Source organism: Diorhabda sublineata, chromosome 7 (genome assembly GCF_026230105.1).
Source record: "Diorhabda sublineata isolate icDioSubl1.1 chromosome 7, icDioSubl1.1, whole genome shotgun sequence".
NCBI classification, from domain to species: domain Eukaryota; kingdom Metazoa; phylum Arthropoda; class Insecta; order Coleoptera; family Chrysomelidae; genus Diorhabda; species Diorhabda sublineata.
The window spans coordinates 6,064,542-6,083,176 of record NC_079480.1 but is presented as its reverse complement, the minus strand read 5'-3'; the positions used below and the strand labels follow the sequence as shown (position 1 = coordinate 6,083,176).

The 18,635-nt window shown below is 32.1% G+C and overlaps 1 protein-coding gene across 4 annotated transcripts in view; it reads right to left on the bottom strand.

Annotated features, from left to right (window-relative positions):
- The window catches only part of LOC130446732 (uncharacterized), a 233,304-nt gene extending 215,017 nt beyond the window's left edge, over positions 1–18,287 (bottom strand). For 3 of the 4 annotated variants that reach the window (XM_056783129.1, XM_056783130.1, XM_056783133.1), the window contains exon 1: positions 18,077–18,257. The gene's annotated coding sequence lies outside the window, so the exon portion shown is untranslated. Of the gene's footprint in view, positions 1–18,076 lie in introns of all 4 variants that reach the window. The other variant, XM_056783128.1, reaches the window with a different exon arrangement.
- Positions 18,288–18,635: the final 348 nt, after the last annotated feature.

Here is an 18,635-nt window from a genome sequence, read left to right as displayed (position 1 = left end):
AATTTTTAAAAAATAATTTTCGAAAAGCGAAAATTATAATTGGCGCAGTCACAGTAGGATAGTGCGGTCGCGAGTTTTACGCAAAGTGCGATAAAAGTTCGGGCTAAGTACTTCAGTACCTCAGCACTAAATCCACGAGCTCTACGAGGGACAGGACTTCAAATAATTGTAAGTGCCAAGTTCCTATTTTTACTCCTTTTATTATCTATCCTTAACAAACTTTGAATAAGGAAGAGATAATTTAATAATTTTGAATATTAATTTTATGTAAAATAAATTTTTTTAAAATAATTTTCGTAAAGCGAAAATTATAATTCGTGTTTACAATTATTTTTTTTTTTTTCATATTTTCTTTGTAAATATTTTTTCACAATATGCAATTCATTCTTGTGTTACTAAAAAAAATTTCAACCAATGTTTTCAAAGCTCTTCAAATATTTTTTAAATATACGTATTTTTTTCTTAGCCATGATTATTCCTTTAAAACACTTGTATATTTGGAACGATTTGTGTCGATGTAAATCACGATAATGCGACAGTTTGAAGCTTCTAAGCGGGAATTTCAAATTTTTTTAATTAAGAGAAAAAAGTCAGACATGTATGTTTATATTAGAAAAGTTTTCTATTATAAAGTCGTTTATAAATATTCGTAAATTAATTTCCAGAAGTTTAATCTGTAATTGTGTGCTTATAATAAACTTAGTGAAGGTCCCAATCAAGCTCTTGTTTCACATTCGCACTCACGAGACTATTTTGTAAAACTATGGAAAATATTGACATTGAATATATATATATATATATATATATATATATATATATATATATATATATATATATATGCTATGCAATTTAGCAATTACCTCCGTGCTACTAAGTGTTTGATGCAATAGAAGAGACTCGAAGGCATTAAATATTTATTGTCTACCCTTTTTCAATGATTAATTTCGATTGTGCAAATATGATGCGAGAGTCTGACGGTTAGAGCCTCTAGGCATCAAGATAAAGTGGTAAGACAGTGTAATCATAAATTTATTTATCACATTTGATGGCAAAAAGATTTTAAGCAGCTCTCAGCAATATAATTATGTAGGATATAGACGAAGGCTACAAGTTCTTCATATAAACGGATCATCTTTCATTTTCATCAAATTGGTTCTGATCTCAAAACATTTTTGCATTGAGAGCTATCAAATTTACATGTGACGAACGTTGATAAATAACTTAATTTGAATATTAAGTTTGAGAATCAAATGGTATTAATAATATAACATTTGATTAAGTATTTAAGTGAAAAACTAAAGAAGAAATTCTTCACTTTATTCAAGAATACCACAATATCTTTTTCATACCGTTTAATTGGAATTCCGATAATTTCAGAAACATCAATTTCTTAAGCTTAATGTGAAACCATTTCACAAAAATCCAGGTGTTCATACAGAGCAGATCGACGCAATATTGATAAAAAAATCAATTTAGTTCAATAAGGAAATATTTTCATGATTTGTTGAACTCACTAAAGCCTTTGATGAAGCACAATTGTGAGTATTAGATATTCTAGAGAAGAGCACAAATATCAAAATATGATTAAAGAGCTGAATACCGGGAATGTGAGTAGGACTCCGAAAGAAGTACAAATTATGACCGGGATAAGGCAAAGAAACAACCTAGGTACTAGAATATTCCATGTTATCGATGCAGGTTCCAAGGAGATCGATCATTAAACGTGTTGTTATGCGAGTGTTATAGTACCAGTGAGAAGACTACATCAATAGTTATAGCCAAAGATCCACTTAAATGTAAACTAACTATCGACAACAACATAATACAACAAACAATGAAGGCCAGCTATCTTTGAATAGCAATATCAAGATATAATAGGAAAAAAAATGACAAAATCATCAAGGAGCATATGATATTTGAGAGAAAAGAGAAAAACCATATGATCAATAGCTACAAAAAGGCATGAAACTTATGCAATGGAAACACCAACGACAAAAAATAATGAGGACGACACAGGTAAAAACGAAAAGAACAACTGAAACAATAAGCTTTAGATATAGAATGAGAAGTCAGAATATTAGAGGAAAACTAGGAGTTGAAGATATGGTGGGATAGGGCTAGAGAATGTAAGCAAAGTTGGAAGGATCAAGTGAAAAGATAGCTAGAAAGCACATAGACGACGAAATAGACAAAAAAACCAGGAACAAAACACACGAAGACCACTAGAAAGATCATCGAGAAGATAGATGACCTGGAGTCGACTAGATTCTCAAGAATACCTCAAGAGGACAATTAATAAAATAAAAATTAATGTCAACTGAGGGAACCTAGACTTTCACAAATGATGAAGACACTTTTTTTTGGAAATATTTCCATTCTCAATGCACCCAGAAACACTCGTCTTCCCAAAAATATTAACTTCACGTTGGGATTTATAAGATCTGCTACACAAACACACATAACACGAGTCACAGTACCTTACAACTTTAAATCATTAACTTATTAATCAAATAATGATAAAAACATTTAATTCACAACACCATAAAAATGAGCTAGTTCCAAATGTTTACCAAGCAGTTTATTTCTTCGCACGGGAGACTAAAGAGAGTTTTTTTTATTTGAATTTGCTTAATGAGACTTGATTTTGAACTAAATATTTCCTCAGGTTTATAGCAAATTATTAAATACTTTTGGAATCAAGTATTTGGTAAGTTTGACCAATATTTTTTTGACTAATTTATTTTCGATATGTTGAATACAAGATACGAGTATGCAGATATGCATTCTGGTGCAATAAAGGTATTTTACAGTTGCATAATTTCTCAAATAATCATTTAACTAAAATCGCCGGGGGTGTACGGGGGTGGTTCAGTGGGTTTAGTGGGCTTTCTGGCATGCTGAACTGGATCCTACTGTTGAGTAATAGAGAAAATGACAAATTACGAAGATATATTTTTATATTCTTAAACAATTATTTATGTTTATTTAAGAATCTTCCAGCTCTTTTTCCTCTCCCTCTTCTTCTTCGTCGTCGGCATCCGTACCTGTTGCCACAATCTTTCACAAGAGGTAGAAACGATGCTTAAAATTTCCTCATACTCTGCTTTCTGGGTCATAGCGACAGAACCTAGCTCTCCATTGTCCAATTCCCATTCCATCCATAATTCACCACATTGTCGGTGCATTCGAGAGTACTTCGGCTTCAGTTCATGTACAAGATGAATCTTGAACACTTTGTCCATATGCATCCGTAAAACCTTTAAATTAAAGTTGAAAAATACAACCTCAGGTGCTGAAAATGCCGAAGAATTGCTTGATATCTTTTTCAATCTGTCCCCGTACAGCCTCTACAGCTCCTTTAGTGCGCACTGCGACGTCTCAAAGTTATGAGCCTCTAAAACATAGAGCTGTAAAATTTTATCTGTATCTTTATTTCATCAATCCAAAATCCTACTGAATCATTGATTTATATAAAAGACGAATATAACCATATTGAGCAATCGGAAATCCTCAAGTAGGTTCTAGCTAAAGAAAGATCTAGTTCGTTCCAATTATTGGCAACAATGCATCGTATAAACGTCCAATAGCTTGTATTTCAGAATGTAGTTATATTTACCTCTACTATTTATCAGATTTAAAGTCAAGTTTTTAGATAAAGATCAAAAATGCGTTCACTACATTTATAAAATTATTCTTTGGCTATCTTACATCAGAAACATATTCGACATCTATTTACGTTCTTAAAATTATTGCCCGTTAATGTAGACGAGAATTGAAAATTAGTATATAGTTTTAAATAGAACAAAACGAATCTAACATTTATATGAATATTTTGTGACGCTAAACTAAAAGATATAAAACTGACAAAACTTTATTTTTGAATACCACTTCTTTAATTATTGTTGATGACATTAAGAGAGTGAGTGTATGAGCAAAGAGCAAAACTCATCTGAAAACGCGAAACTCTTTCGATACATTGCGATTTAAGCCTCAAATAAGAGCGGTGTAATGGCGCAACAAGTTTTGCATGCCGGAAAGCCCTCGTAAGAAGTGATTGAAAGTGCTGGAAAACTCACCTGGAAAACTTTATAACGTGCGCGAAACTTTTTTATTAGGTTTTTGGGCTCTCAACTAAGAGCAGTGTGATAGCGCAAGAAGTTTTGCAGGCTGGAAAACCTTCGAAAAAAATTGAATAAAATCGGCGAATATTTAAAATGAAAATTTTTCGTATTCGGCTTAATGGAAAATTATTTATGATGTCTCCATTCAAAATATCTGTTTGAGCTACCCGAAATTAAAAAAAAAATCATCAGGATACAATGAAAACTTGCTGAAATATAATCATTTTTTATCGCGCGCCTGATTTTATAGAACTTACTCATTTTCCACCTACTTGAGCCAACAACGAAAAAAACGGGCTTCTAATTTTTTTAATTCATTTACTGCGCCAATTAACAATTGATTTCGATCAAATTTTTCTTAAAACTTCTGGGAATAGATATACTATTTGATTATTGAGTAACGGCTCGTGGTACCCCAAGAAAATTTGAGAAACGTCAAGGCATGATGATAATCTCGGCGCTCGCCTCTATCATTGCAAAAATGGGTTAAAGTATTTATTTCTCTAATGCGCGCATTTGATTTTCAATAACCACAAATAAAAAAATATCAATAGTTATCGAATCAAATAACATTTTATGTTAAACTATTATTATTTTGCGATTTTTGAAATTTTTCTTCTTCAGCTCGATTTATGTCATGTAAATCGCTGCAATTTGAATAAAATATATTCCGTTGTTAATCTTAAAATAAACTACAGCTATGAGCGAAAACTCCCTTTCGCACATACCCTAAACCGTCACGCGTCATTACGAACCGCCCTAAAAATGAGTAAGCGTTATAATATGACGCGCGAGATAAAAAATGATTATATTTTAGCGAGTTTTCATTATATCCTGTGATTTATTTTTTATTTCGAGTAGCTCAAACAGATATTTTGACTAGAGACATCAAAAATAATTTTCCATTAAGCCGAATACGAAAAATATTCAAATATGCCGATTTTCTTCGATTTTTTTCAGAGGTTTTCCGACCCGCGAAACTACTTGCGTTATCACACCGCTCTTAGTTGAGACCCCAGAAACCTTATAAAAACGTTTCACTCACGCACGTTATGAGGTTTTTCAGCCAATTTTTTCGTTCGGGAAAATCGGCTGGCATTTTTATATCTGATCTGTGCTGACGTGGTGTTTGGTGATGTACTAACTTATGTCCGTAAGTTTGCAAGTTGAAATGGCGCGCACCTTATCGACCCTGTTTTTTGTAGCCAGCTCCCCGTCTATTTGGGGATGGAGTCAACAAGGAATGTAAATGTGCATATTTTTTCAATTTCACTTCAATATAAATCCGGGCTTCATATATCAGGTTGCATCTGGTAATGGTCTTGAAAGCTGAATAGCCAGGTTAAAAAATCCTGGATAACAGTCACTAAGTTTATTTAATAATAATTTATTTAAATCTCTATTTAATATGAACTAAAGCTCAATATTAATTTGTGGCGCGTTGCGCTAACTTCCTGCCTTGTCGCTTCCTGTTTCATGAATTCTAGGAGATTGCTTACTAGTTACCGACTCTGACCACACAAAACTTTATTTTTCAATTTACTTCTTAACTCCATGTTGAATAAAATGTATAAGAATACAAGAAAAATGAATAATTTCACGCCGAAATTTTTGCCACGGTACTGTAATAGCTAAGAGGTGTGCTTACTGGCACAAAATGAGCTCTCGACATATATCGATCCGCATGACTATCGCGCATCCAAAACTCAAGTCTTAAGCTACACTTGTAGAGTTATAATCTTGACGATAGACGTACAGTTACACCAAATTTTTCGCGAATTGCATCATGATAATACAAGAACAGTTTTTTTCAACCTCCGATAGGCTATAAATAAAAGGCAAGTCCTTATGAAATAATAATTTCATTATTAAAGGGTTGGTTACTTTTCGACATAATCACCGAAGATATTGAGACATTTATCATATCTGTGGACAAGCTTTTCGATACCTTCTTCAAAGAAAGTTGCCGCCAATGTAGCCTAAACGTTCAGTAACAATAGAGATCATCAGAAGATAACTAAACAAAGTCCGCTAGGTACTGACAGAAGGAATTTTTTGTACTTGATTGACTCGTTGGGTTATTGAGTCGAATCTTTGATAGAATACAGTTTTTTAATGTCATTGCACCAATCAATACATATGTATGAGAAGGACAATTATTCTTCTATCATGGTGATACGGCATCATGGTGTGAAAGAAGCTAACGAAATCAAATTTACTTTCTCCACTTTTGTCTTGTGATCATATTGAAACATTTTTTCTCAAGTTGTGTGGCTTTGAAGCCCTATCTTTATTTAATTCATGACAAAAGCTGATATAAATTTTTTAATGGAAAATCGTGAGAAAAATTTGAAAAATTATTTTCGTTAAAAAGCGTTAAAAAATGGAATCTACTTGTATATAAAGTTATTATGCATAATATTTCCTACAATTTTGATAATGAGGTTGAATGTTCGACCTTACTCTCTCAACCTATTAGAAGATCCAACGTTGAATAAGTGCTATGTATACAGGGAATCTCATAAGTAATGTCGGCTTTCAATTTTTACTTTATTTATTAAATAAGAAAGGCCAACGATAAAAAAACTTTATAGTTACATTTATGAAGTCAAGCGACATTTTTAAAATTTAACAGCTTTTTTATAGTTACAATAAAATTGAAAAAATAGGCCTAATGAACCAAGACCGACTCCATACCTATCTAGGGGCATTTAATGAACGAAGATAATGTTGGTAGTACAGCTGCAGCACATGCTAAACAGCTGATGTTTAGTTTAGTGTCAACCTAACTTCAGATTTAAGTTTCCGTTTCCTGTGTGTACATGTGCTTAGTGCAATGCCTAATCGCGGTTGTAAAAACTCTGCTGACAGTTTTTGTTATATTTGTGGTGAGTTTTTTCGAACACTTCTGGTCTACCACTAAGAATTTACGTTTTACGTTGCTCTAATCTCTAGTTAGTTAGTGTCGAAAAAATAGACTGCTGGTTCGTTCGCAACATCTTTTGTTGGATTTAGCTCGTCTTATATGCATAGATCCATGATTCCTCGCCTGTCACAATCTTATAAACTTTTTTTGGAGCGCCGCGATTGAATTTTTTTATCATATTTGGACAAATCGACAAGAGCTTTTTTTGAGTGATTGTTAAATTATACGGTATCCAACGCGAACAAATATTTTTAACATCCAAATGTTTCAAGCTCGCTGTATGTCTCATGACGATCTTGCAATATCAGTTTAAACACAGCATCAATGTTTTCTGGCACAACAGCCGATTTTGGATGACCTCTCCTTCGACCACGATTGAATTCGGCAGACCAGCAGTAGATCGAGATGGTGCTTCAACATCAAAAGTTAAATCGATTTGATCGGCACACTGATATTGGCTCAATCCATGTCGAAAATCATGGTCCCGTTGAACATTGCTTTTTGCAGTCAGATCTATTTTTATTATATTCTCAGGTTTGTGGTTAATTTACATCCGTTGTTTGTTTATTTCAATAGACAACAAATTATATCTAATCAAACAAAATGAAATATTTATTGTTAGGATGTGAAATGCGAATTATAAAAGTATCAATCAAAATGGATACCTTGAACAATTCTCAATAAAACCTTGAAATGATCTCATTTATACACAAAAATTAACGAAAAAAAACTATCTACTCAGTACTAAACATCTCCATCACGACTTTTGAATAATGTTCCTTTTTAGGTTACAATACGTAATAATCCTTTCTTCCTGTTTTTATACATTTCAATAGTAGCTGATTGGATTACATGATTAATTTTTTATCTTCCAAATAAGGTTATTGATGTGATATTTATAAAGTATCTGTCGACCTTAGACTTCTACTTAAGTACTTTGCCTAAAGCCTGGTCTCAATTTTGATGGAGATGTCAATCAAAACATTTTGAGATTGTTAATACAATCAACAAAAGAACTTGGTTGTTCAATTACAAACAAATTAATCTTACAAATATTATAGTCATTCGAATGATCGAAAAGTATTATACCAGTATGATTAAAGTGAAAACGAATGGTGAAACCAGATAATGAGAAAATAATTCTTAATTTTTGTTTTTTGGGACAATCTGTATATGTTTCAACTTAATCGATATTTCTGGTATCTTATTATGGGCAAAAAATATCAAAATTTCTTACAAATCTTTTTGGAAGCAAAAATTCTCGAATAAATAATTTCTGTCTTGGAGAATGAATGCATTGAGATCGAGAACTTTCTAAGAAATTGTGTTAATGTATAGTTTGGGGAGGATTTTATTTTTTGAGGGTCGCACGGAGTTAGTACCAGTGAATGATGGAAGACTAAATGCTGACAGGTACATAACTAATATCTTAGAACCCAATGTAGTGCCCTATATGCCTCATATCGGTGACAACTCTGTGCTAATGCACGATAATACTCGTCGAGAAGAGGTCGAGATACCCACCCTGAATTAGCCTGCACGTAGCCCGGACCTTAATCCAATAGAGCATGTCTGGAACCATCTAGGATGACAAATTCAGCAACATCCGGCACCAATAAGAACACTAGATGATCTTTAAAATGTTCTTTTTAACTTCTGGGAAAACATGCCGCAAGGATACGTCGAGAACCTGTTTAGAAGCCTTCGAAGCTGTAATTAGAGCGAGGGGCGGCAACAAACGCTATTAGAAATTCATTGGCTGGTTTTAATTTAAGCTCCTTTAATTTTTTTGTATAGATGTTTTGTGCAATTTTGTTGATATTTTCTATGTTTTGGTAAATCAAACTTTTTGTCCTTTTATAGATTAAACTGATATAAAATAAATGTTGCAAAAGGCGTATCTATTGGTGTTTTAATTCGTAATAATAATAATAAAATTCGAAAAACAGGCAACACATTTAAAATATTTAAAAAATAATGAGTGATGAGATAATTTTTGTAGGGTGCATATTTAAAAATACTAGTAGTTATGAAATATATACATATACAGATAAAACAGGTTATCAAATTCAACCTGAAAAAAACTTTCATATGATTTGAGCCAATTTAAGCATGCCAAAACTCAATCCAATTTTCCACACCCTTTTTTCAAGCTTTGGGTGGAATAGCATTGAATATATTGAATGAATTACTTTGGACGGCCCCATTGGTTCGTACTCCGAACGGATTGTTGAGATTCGAGCCAATGAAGAAGTCACAGAAAGCCATATCCAGCGAATACGGTGGCTGAGATATGATTTTCTTTTCCTATTTGTTTGATAAAACAGTCACAATCATGCAGAAATTTTACAACACATCATGGTTAAAAATCCATGAATTTTATGCCTACAAATCCGGTCATTCACGATAAATTCTTTCACGTAGACGTCTAAAACTGCTTAAGTATTACTACTAAGTATTACTCCTTATTGACTGTTTGATCATCTAGAATATATTTATGGTCAATTTCCTCGATTTTTGAACAATATGGCCGTGGTTTTTTCGCTTTCGACTAATTTTTGGAACGAAAATATCAGAAAAATAACATAAATCAGTACAATTTCCCACTCGAAAAAGTATCTTCATCTGAATATCTGAGCCCCTGCAGCGCGCTGGTCATATTAATATTGAACGAACTACGACCACTACAACAACACTGATAATTACATTTGACGTACTTGGCAGTGTTCCAGGCGATCATAAAAACTAATATCGATAGGTTCTCCAATTCTGTATAAGTTTTTGATAAAAAAGGTAAGTCTGGTTATACAGTAAACCAATTTTTATTATTTCACCATTTATTTTCCGAGAAACTAGATCATAAAACGAGTTAACTTCTGAATAATTTTTGAGCAGTGTACTTCAAACAAAAGAGTTATTGCTTTCACACAATTTTGACTGAAGTGAACTGAAGTGCTAAAATCACATTTTACACGGTACAGTATGATCTTGAATTAAATTAAAAAATAGAAACTGGGATTACAGTTGAGGAATCTGTATAAACTTTTTTGTTGTCCAAATTTTAGAGCTGATCATAATGATGCAAAATGTGGATGATATTGGAGCTGTAGAGCTAATAATGTCATGAATTGTTATTGTTTTCCAGTACTTTCGAAGGAAAATACTTCCAATTCCAATTGTTTATATTTTTCCATGGCAATGTTTCGAATAAGATAAAATTGACGATGTAACATTGAAATTGAAGAACATGGTACGAAAATGGTTGACCATATGTTTTTTATCAACATGTGAAAATCATGCTCCATATAGACGAACGATTAGGTGGTTTTGTAAAAAAAATTCACCCACATAAGTTACATCTTATCAACAGGCTTTGTTCATTTAAACGAAATAATTAACAGGTACATCGTTTTTGGAGTCAAGAAAACCCACCTTGCGCATGCAAAAATGTTTGGACAGGTTTCATCAACAAAATAATATTATGTCCATGCTTTTTTTGAAAAATCCTTTCAGCTGCTTTCCACTTAGACATTTTAACATTTTTATCAGTGTCAATCAACAAATTTTCAACAATAACTTCACGAAGCTTGTTGAAAAACCATCGTATTTTTTTATAAAGCTCCGATCCATGTTGTAAGGACATTTTTGAAAATTGTCTCTCAAGACTTTCACACATTTAGAACAAAAGAAAAACATTATTGAAAATTCAAAAATTTTGTGAGTACCTTAAACATTTTAGTAAGGCCTCCATATTGCGTGACGTCTTAGGTATAAAATAAACACTGAACATATGATACAAGTAAATATGACAGTTATTCTCTCGATTATTCTAAAATAAGGGTTATTACTAAACTCTGATTAATCTAAAAACAGGTACATAGATCGTGTTTTGTGACAGGATCTGAAAATACCACGACTAAAACACCTGATGAAGTTTTATTTATGATGTTAAGAAATTCGAATATACAACAAAAATGGTTTGAAAATGTTGGTCGTTTTGACGATCCTACGAGATGTAATTATTTTTGTTGTAGGATCAATTGATTGTAAATAAGATTCAACTTTCATTTATTTTAATATTTTACGGTAATAAAGTTTATTATGCTTTTAATTTTTTACCGTGATTATGTAATAATGTAGGATCTTAACCTATAAGAGGTTTATTCACTTTATTTTTATATACAGAAGTAACTAATAGATGGAAACAGTATTATAACAGCACACGCTACATTGCCGGGAACGATAACCTCTTGATCACCAAGCAAACAACTGCTCAATGTTTTTATTAAACCTATGTCGTCACAACTGAAAACCAATGAAAATCATTGATATTCTTAAAACTAAAATTAGAAGGTAAATATCTAGTATTATTAGATAAATCTAGTTTATCATTGTCGATATTTTTAACGGACTGTATTCTATTAAATAATACTTTGAATCCTTTAGCGAGAAAGTCTCATGAATCTGCTATAATCAGTTCATGAAATACCGGAAAGAAAAGAAATCAATTCTTTTTTTTATGAAACGTGTTAATAGTCTATGTAGAAGAGCTTATAATGATTTGGATATTACAAAGTATCTGAAAATGACAAGTCCGATGGTTAAATACAAAAAAAATTGAAAGCCTGACTTGACTTGACCGTTGAATCAATTCATTGATTCATTCGTGAAGCTACTGCTAATTAACATTACTGGTGCATACCGTAAGGAAGAATTATATCAAATAAATATCCATTATCGGATACTAAAATAGAAAAATTAAGACCTTCCACTATAACTTATGCCATCAAACGGAGATCAATTCCGAGACTAATAGACTACACAAAATCTGGAGGGGTACTGTTTCCGAAGGTCATCTGCGAATCCTGGTTGGAGCAGGTAACGATATTACAGCCCTCAAGTGACACGGGGTTGGAAGTCGACTGCAGCGGCAAAAAGTTATATAAATAAATCATTAGCGAAAAAAATGGAAATTGCGAATGAAATTTTGCGAGCAGTGAACGAACTGTCACCGACGGGCTTCGGTGGAATCAGAAGCATTATGGATCGAACCAGGAAATCTACAATCTGGTCAAGAAATATTGCAAACCCTAAAACACCTTTAAATTTTACAATTTGTTCAAACAAAAATATCACTATAAATTTTTGTAACGATCAAAAATAAAAAGTTTTACAGTAGTTATGTAGATAATATAGAATAAATAGTTAATTTCAAATTATGTAAATTTAATTGAGTTGTGTGGATCGTGGGAAAAATTATTTATGTCCATCTAACTTTTGCCAATTGCAATTGATTTCCATGTTCCTCATTTGATGTCACCACCTTCGTTCACATAAATTGTTGTTGAAGGTCGACGAAATGAATGATACCATGTTAAGTTGAGAATCTTTCAGTTTTTTTAAAATAAAACTTGGCCCATGGCGTGAGCTTTACCATCTCAAAAACAATTCTAATAGAGAAAATACAACTCAATACCCAATACATTTGATCTTTGTTCAGTGTTTCATATAGTTTTTACTCGAGTTTATCAACATCATACAACACGTAATTGATTTTATTAATTGTGCTACCGGTTACCACTATGATTCAGATATTTTGTCTATAAAATCTTAATCGAGCATTTTACAGCAAAATCATGGTTACCGTCTTGTGTAATTTTACGGTTCGTTGAGATTATTCGATCAAAGGAGTGTGTAGGGATTGGAATCATATGAAAAAAAATGACAAGGCTAAAGTTTCATTTACGTACAATAAAGATCCATGAATCATACAAATTAATTACACATTTGAAAATAGAAAGATCAAAGGAATGTGGAGATATTGAGAAACCTATAGAATAGTAAACGTGAAGGATTGATGGAAAGTATCTGACTAAAAGATCGGCCGTGATATAAAGTCTAGATATTTACTAAAATTCTTCCGGAATTAGAAAGTATCTGAAGATATTTGGAACACGCAGTTTAAAGTTTCAAAATATGCTAATTTATATCCAATATATAGTCTAAGCAAAGAGTCCATGATTTTTAAAATCTATATTCCTTTTGTGCTCTTGTGCACTTAATGTGATTTTTCTAAGGCATTTGATTATGTTAATAATAATAGTTTAATCAACAAATTGTTGATTGATACAACGATGTCATCTTGCAAGCCAATGGAATGTGAAGTGCCCCAAGGCTTAGTACTAGGCACTATTTAGTTTCTTCTGTTTATAAACGACACTAGTTTCTCTTAGAGCAATCCTGATATCACTAGATCACTAGATATGGTCCTATGAAGTGCATCATTCTTAATATCCTCAAACTCAAAAAAGCGTGTCATCTTGTAGGAGAGGGATAGTTTGTTCATGCTTTATGCTGTCCAAATTTCTAGTCAACTTTTGATCACTTATAAGTCGAACTGCTCTCTTCTGTATTGAGTCGAGCATCTTCAGGGTATACTTGGGAACTGAGCTCCAAATGTGCGAGCATTACTCCAAGAATGGACGAATCTAGGCCTCGTAAAGGATTTATAGCTATTCGATCTTAAAGAAGACTATAAGTTTTTGTGAAGCTGCCTTGGCTAAATCGACCACGGACATATTGTCTCCAATCTCAACACTATCATATTGGCAAGAACTGGAGGTTTTCTGCAGGAGGATATAACTTTTCAAAGCTGGAATGACATTATTTTAGAACAATTCCGAATATTCATCTCTATACAATGAAAAAGGGATCTACGATAAGTTTTCCAGCAATTCCTCCCAACCATTAATTTTTTCAGGATATTGGGTATGTTATTCTTCATATAGTGAGGATACTCATTGGATTAGGAATCCATTTTATTTACCTTCGATATTTTAAAAATTGATGCGTGGCTAACGTTGAACAGTGGGACTTATCGACCAGAATCATGTGGGTTTTCTTGAAGCTCAAGTATAACATCTATTTCCGTATCATCACTTACTGCATTGGTAGCTACTTGTTTATCAGTTTTACATGACCAAGCCCACTTTTTTTATTTTGCTAATTGTTCTCTCAGATATAGGCGGCAAATTTGTAATTTTTTCGTGAAATAACCCAGCAATTTCTATTTGTGTCCATGTCTTATTTCCATAATAAATCATTATTAGAAAGGTTATTATGTATAATTCTTTTACATAATGCGTTTTTCTGATATTCTCACATAAAGTTAACGAAATTTATACGGTAATTCAGGCAGATAACAAGTTGCTAAGGTTATGTGTTTTAAATAAAAAAAAGTAAAACTTTTTTGTATTTGTATATTCTGTTAAATTTTAACGTAAAGTAACACACTAAACCATAAGTAATAAAAGTTCATTGACTTTAAAATAAAAACAAAATTGAAAGTATCTACAACACTTTCTATGATCTCAGTGCAAATTATTGGCACAACATTTGCCACTGTATTGCAACAGAAATAGCTCATTGAAAATGTACTCTTTAGAGAAAATTTAAAACTTTTTATATAAGGTCAATCAATTAACTGATCAATAAATAAACTAAACCAGAGATATATGCTCTACATTGCGAGAGACACTCTGTATTTGCTCATAATTTGAAAGTTTTTATTCAGAAGGCTAAACGGTGTTAATGAAATGTCACATGGAAGGTTGTAGAACGTAATACTTCAGCTTTTAAATCAATGAACGTATATTTTAGTTGGTGTACTGCTGTGTCCTGTGATAATGAAACGAAAGATTTCACGCCTTATATTTAATAATTCATTTGGGTAGTCAGTTATCCTTCCGTAAATAACTGAATCATTGAATACTTATACAAATGTATTCGTCGGGGTCTGTTCAAAGTTCAAAAGAGACATGGTTCAATGTGAATGATCGAAGAAATAAGGCTTCTTCAACGAGCATCTCTACTTCATCTAATAACTTCAATAATCACTTTGTGAATGTAGTCAAAAATTTATAAATCACAATTTTATAAATAACTCATGGACACAAATAGAAATTGCTGGGTTATTTCATGAAAAAATTCCAAATTTGCCGCCTATATCTCAGAGAAAAATTAGCAAAATAAAAAAACAATTTCCGTGGGCTTGGTCATGTGAAACTGATAAACAAGTAGCTACCGATGTATTAAGTGATGATACAGAAATAGATGTTATACTTGAGTTTCAAGAAAACCAATATTATTCCACCCCACTGTTCAACACTAGCCACACATCAATTTTTTAAATATTGTAGACAGATAAAATGGATTCCTTTGAAATGATAGAAATTCAGGAGCTCTAGGAAGACGAATTCGATATGAGATCGTATTCCTGGGAACAAATGGTGGCCATGTTAGTTAATAATGAGATTCAATCAGAAGATGTTTAGTTTTCTGAGGAGAGCACATATACACACAACGATCATGTTAATAATCGAAATTGCCACTGTTAATCCAATGAGTATCCTCACTATATGAAAAATAACATACCCAATATCCTGAAAAAATGAATGGTTGGGAGGAATTGCTGGAAAACTTATCGTAGATCCCTTTTTCATTGTATAGACATGAATATTCGGAATTGTTCTAAAATAATGTCATTCCAGCTTTGAAAAAGTTATATCCTCCTGCAGAAAACCTAAAGTTCTTCCGAATATGATAGTGTTAAGTTTGGAGACAATATGTCCATGGTCGATTTAGCCAAGGTAGCTTCACAAAAACTTGGAGCCCTCTTTAACATCTAACAGGTACAAATCCCACAACAGCTTCTAATCCTGCTTGCACATTTGGTGCTCGGCTCCCAAGTATATCCTGAAGATGCTCGATTCAATACAAAAGAGAGCAGTTCGACTTATAGGTGATCAAGTGTTGACTAGAAACTTGGACAGCATAGAGCAAACTATACCTCTCTCTATATATATTAAGAATGATGTTTTATTTAATATTTCAGTTGTAATCTACCCCCCTTATATCGATATGTTACGGATGTTTGTTTGAAAATAAGAGGCTTAAGTGGAGTTGACATTAATGCAAACGGCGTGGCGTAGTTACAGACATCTATCAAAAATGTATCAAATTTTCTTATACATAGAAAAATTAGAAACTCTATGAATTAATATCTATCTATGACGTTGTAGAAAAACTTACCTTTATGTCTTACGACAATAAATTATATCACATTTATCATAAGGGATTGTTTCTTACGAATACAAAAGCATATTTAGAGCAAACTTTATTTTCTTAATAACATAATTTACAATTTATAAACATTACAAATCGTACATTGTGGGGAGACTGAATGGATTATAATTTATTATTTCAGTCAATCTACAATAATTATAGAAAATCCTGAAACTCCTGAAATTCAAATTATAGAGAGATATTTCTAACTGGTGATAGGATTTAAAATTTAGAAAACCAAATGTTATTCTTGTTTTACATTTATTATAACCATGTGTTACTTTACTACATTATTTAATATTTCATATTCATAATTTAGATTTAATGTTAATTTTTAATCTTTTCTCACGTTTGACTATTTTCACTTATCACTACATCAACATTCATATTGGTTTCTCAATACAAATTATCTTGGATCTTTTGTATATTTTCATTCTGATCACTTTTATGTTCATTTTTATTGGGTTTTTTCTCTATTAATTCTTCTGTTCTCTAAGTGGAAGAACAATTTATTGAACAATGATTAAAAAACTTTATTAGAAACATAAAGAAATCAAAATTACAGTAGAAAAGAAAAAACAATATAAATATCCATCTTGGAATGAAAAGAGAGGAGAAAAGATGAACTTGAGGCTATAAAGAAATTATAGTATAACATACCAGATACCAAATGAAACAAGAAAAGAAAAGAATGATCAAAAGTATGAAGAAATGAAAGACAAGATAAATTCAATATTATAGAGAAATGTACAAAGAAAACCATGATAAAACTTGAAATTATAAATAAGGGGATTAGCTTCTAGATTAGATACATTTTGAAAGATAATACCAATAATAATAAGAGTAATATTACCCATATTAAACAAATTTGTTTTAGTCGATAAATATAATCCTGCCTTGTAAGACCCACTCGACAGGCAGACATGACTCATGAACACCGAATTCGCCTGCAGACGCCCAGAACATCAATTTATCAGGACCCAAGCCGGTGGAATCAGCTACCAAGGCACGTCTACAACCTACAGGCGTTCAAGATCAATATCCAAAATCATCTCCACACGGCAGGCAGCACTCGAATTATTCTAGTGTAAAAAAAATTAACTGTTTGATTTTATATATATAAAAAAATGGTTTCAGCAATGTGGAGCTGTATCCCATTACCAAATCAATGTCCGGCAGTACCTGAACCAATTTTTTTCAAATCGGTGGATAGGGAAGGAGATAGAAGGTCCCGCAGGTTCTTCTGATCTGACGCCATTAGATTTCTTTGGGTGGGGTATGTCAAAAATATATAAAGTATATCTATAAACCGAGCTCCTTAACTGAAAAAGACGAATCACCCATGCAATTAGATCAGACACGCTTGAGATGTTGAGTAAAGATAGAATACATTTCCATACAAGATCAGCATGTTGCTAAGATGTTCGCGGCGAGCATTTTGAACCTCTCCCTTATTGACATTAAATTTTTCTCTTACTTTGATAAGAAATAATCAATATTAGGTTTTTAATGGTAATGTAGGGAATTTGTAAAATAAAATTTACTTAATATTTCAGAAATAATTGAAGATACATATAGGATATTGTTATAGGTATTGGCACACTCTGTATAATTTTGTTTAGAAAAAAATGCGCACAAAAATATAGACAGTTTAATTAAGAGTGATGGTGTAGTGGTGGTGTAAACAGTTTATCCATAATGTAATGATAATTTGATCAAGTGAGAGATTTTAATTGATACAGTGAAGTATCCATGTGTCAAAATAACATTAAAATCGCAAAATAAATTATTCACGTTACGTGATTCGTCAAATAAACACGTTGTTCTCTTTATTTATAGAGCTTATCATATTAGAGATCGATATTGTTGACATCTGTATGTTTATGTTTTATGATTCTCCACCTACCTTGCAAAACTTGACAAAAATCCATATAGTACGACACAAAATAGTCCCAAGGTCAGTCAAAAAAAACCGGCAGAAAATCCGTCTGGTAAATGACGATTGATTTATTTTTTTCGATAAAAAAACGCACATGTACCAAACGCTATTCACTAGACCGGCCTACTTGACTTGAGCAAGTATGGACCGCGCGCGTTCTACTTACAGAATATACTCCAACCATCGACATTTGCTAGTTAAAAGAAGAATTCAAGACGGTGTTGTCAAGTTTACGGCGCTTCAGAATAACCTTGGAAAATTTCAAGTAAATTGTCGATAAATCATTGAAATATGGTTCTTTTATATTGAAATCACAGTTTAATACAGAGAGATAAAGTTTGAATTATTCTAGCCATAAGAATTTCAATGTTAGAAACTTCGTTAGTTTGATTATTCTTTTGAAATAAAAATTTATAATTCGCACGAAGGAAAAGAAGAGGATATTGATAATAATTCAGGTGTAACGTAATAACTAAAAGCAAGGATGAATCATTTATAAATGAAGGTCGAGGAAATTAATTATTAT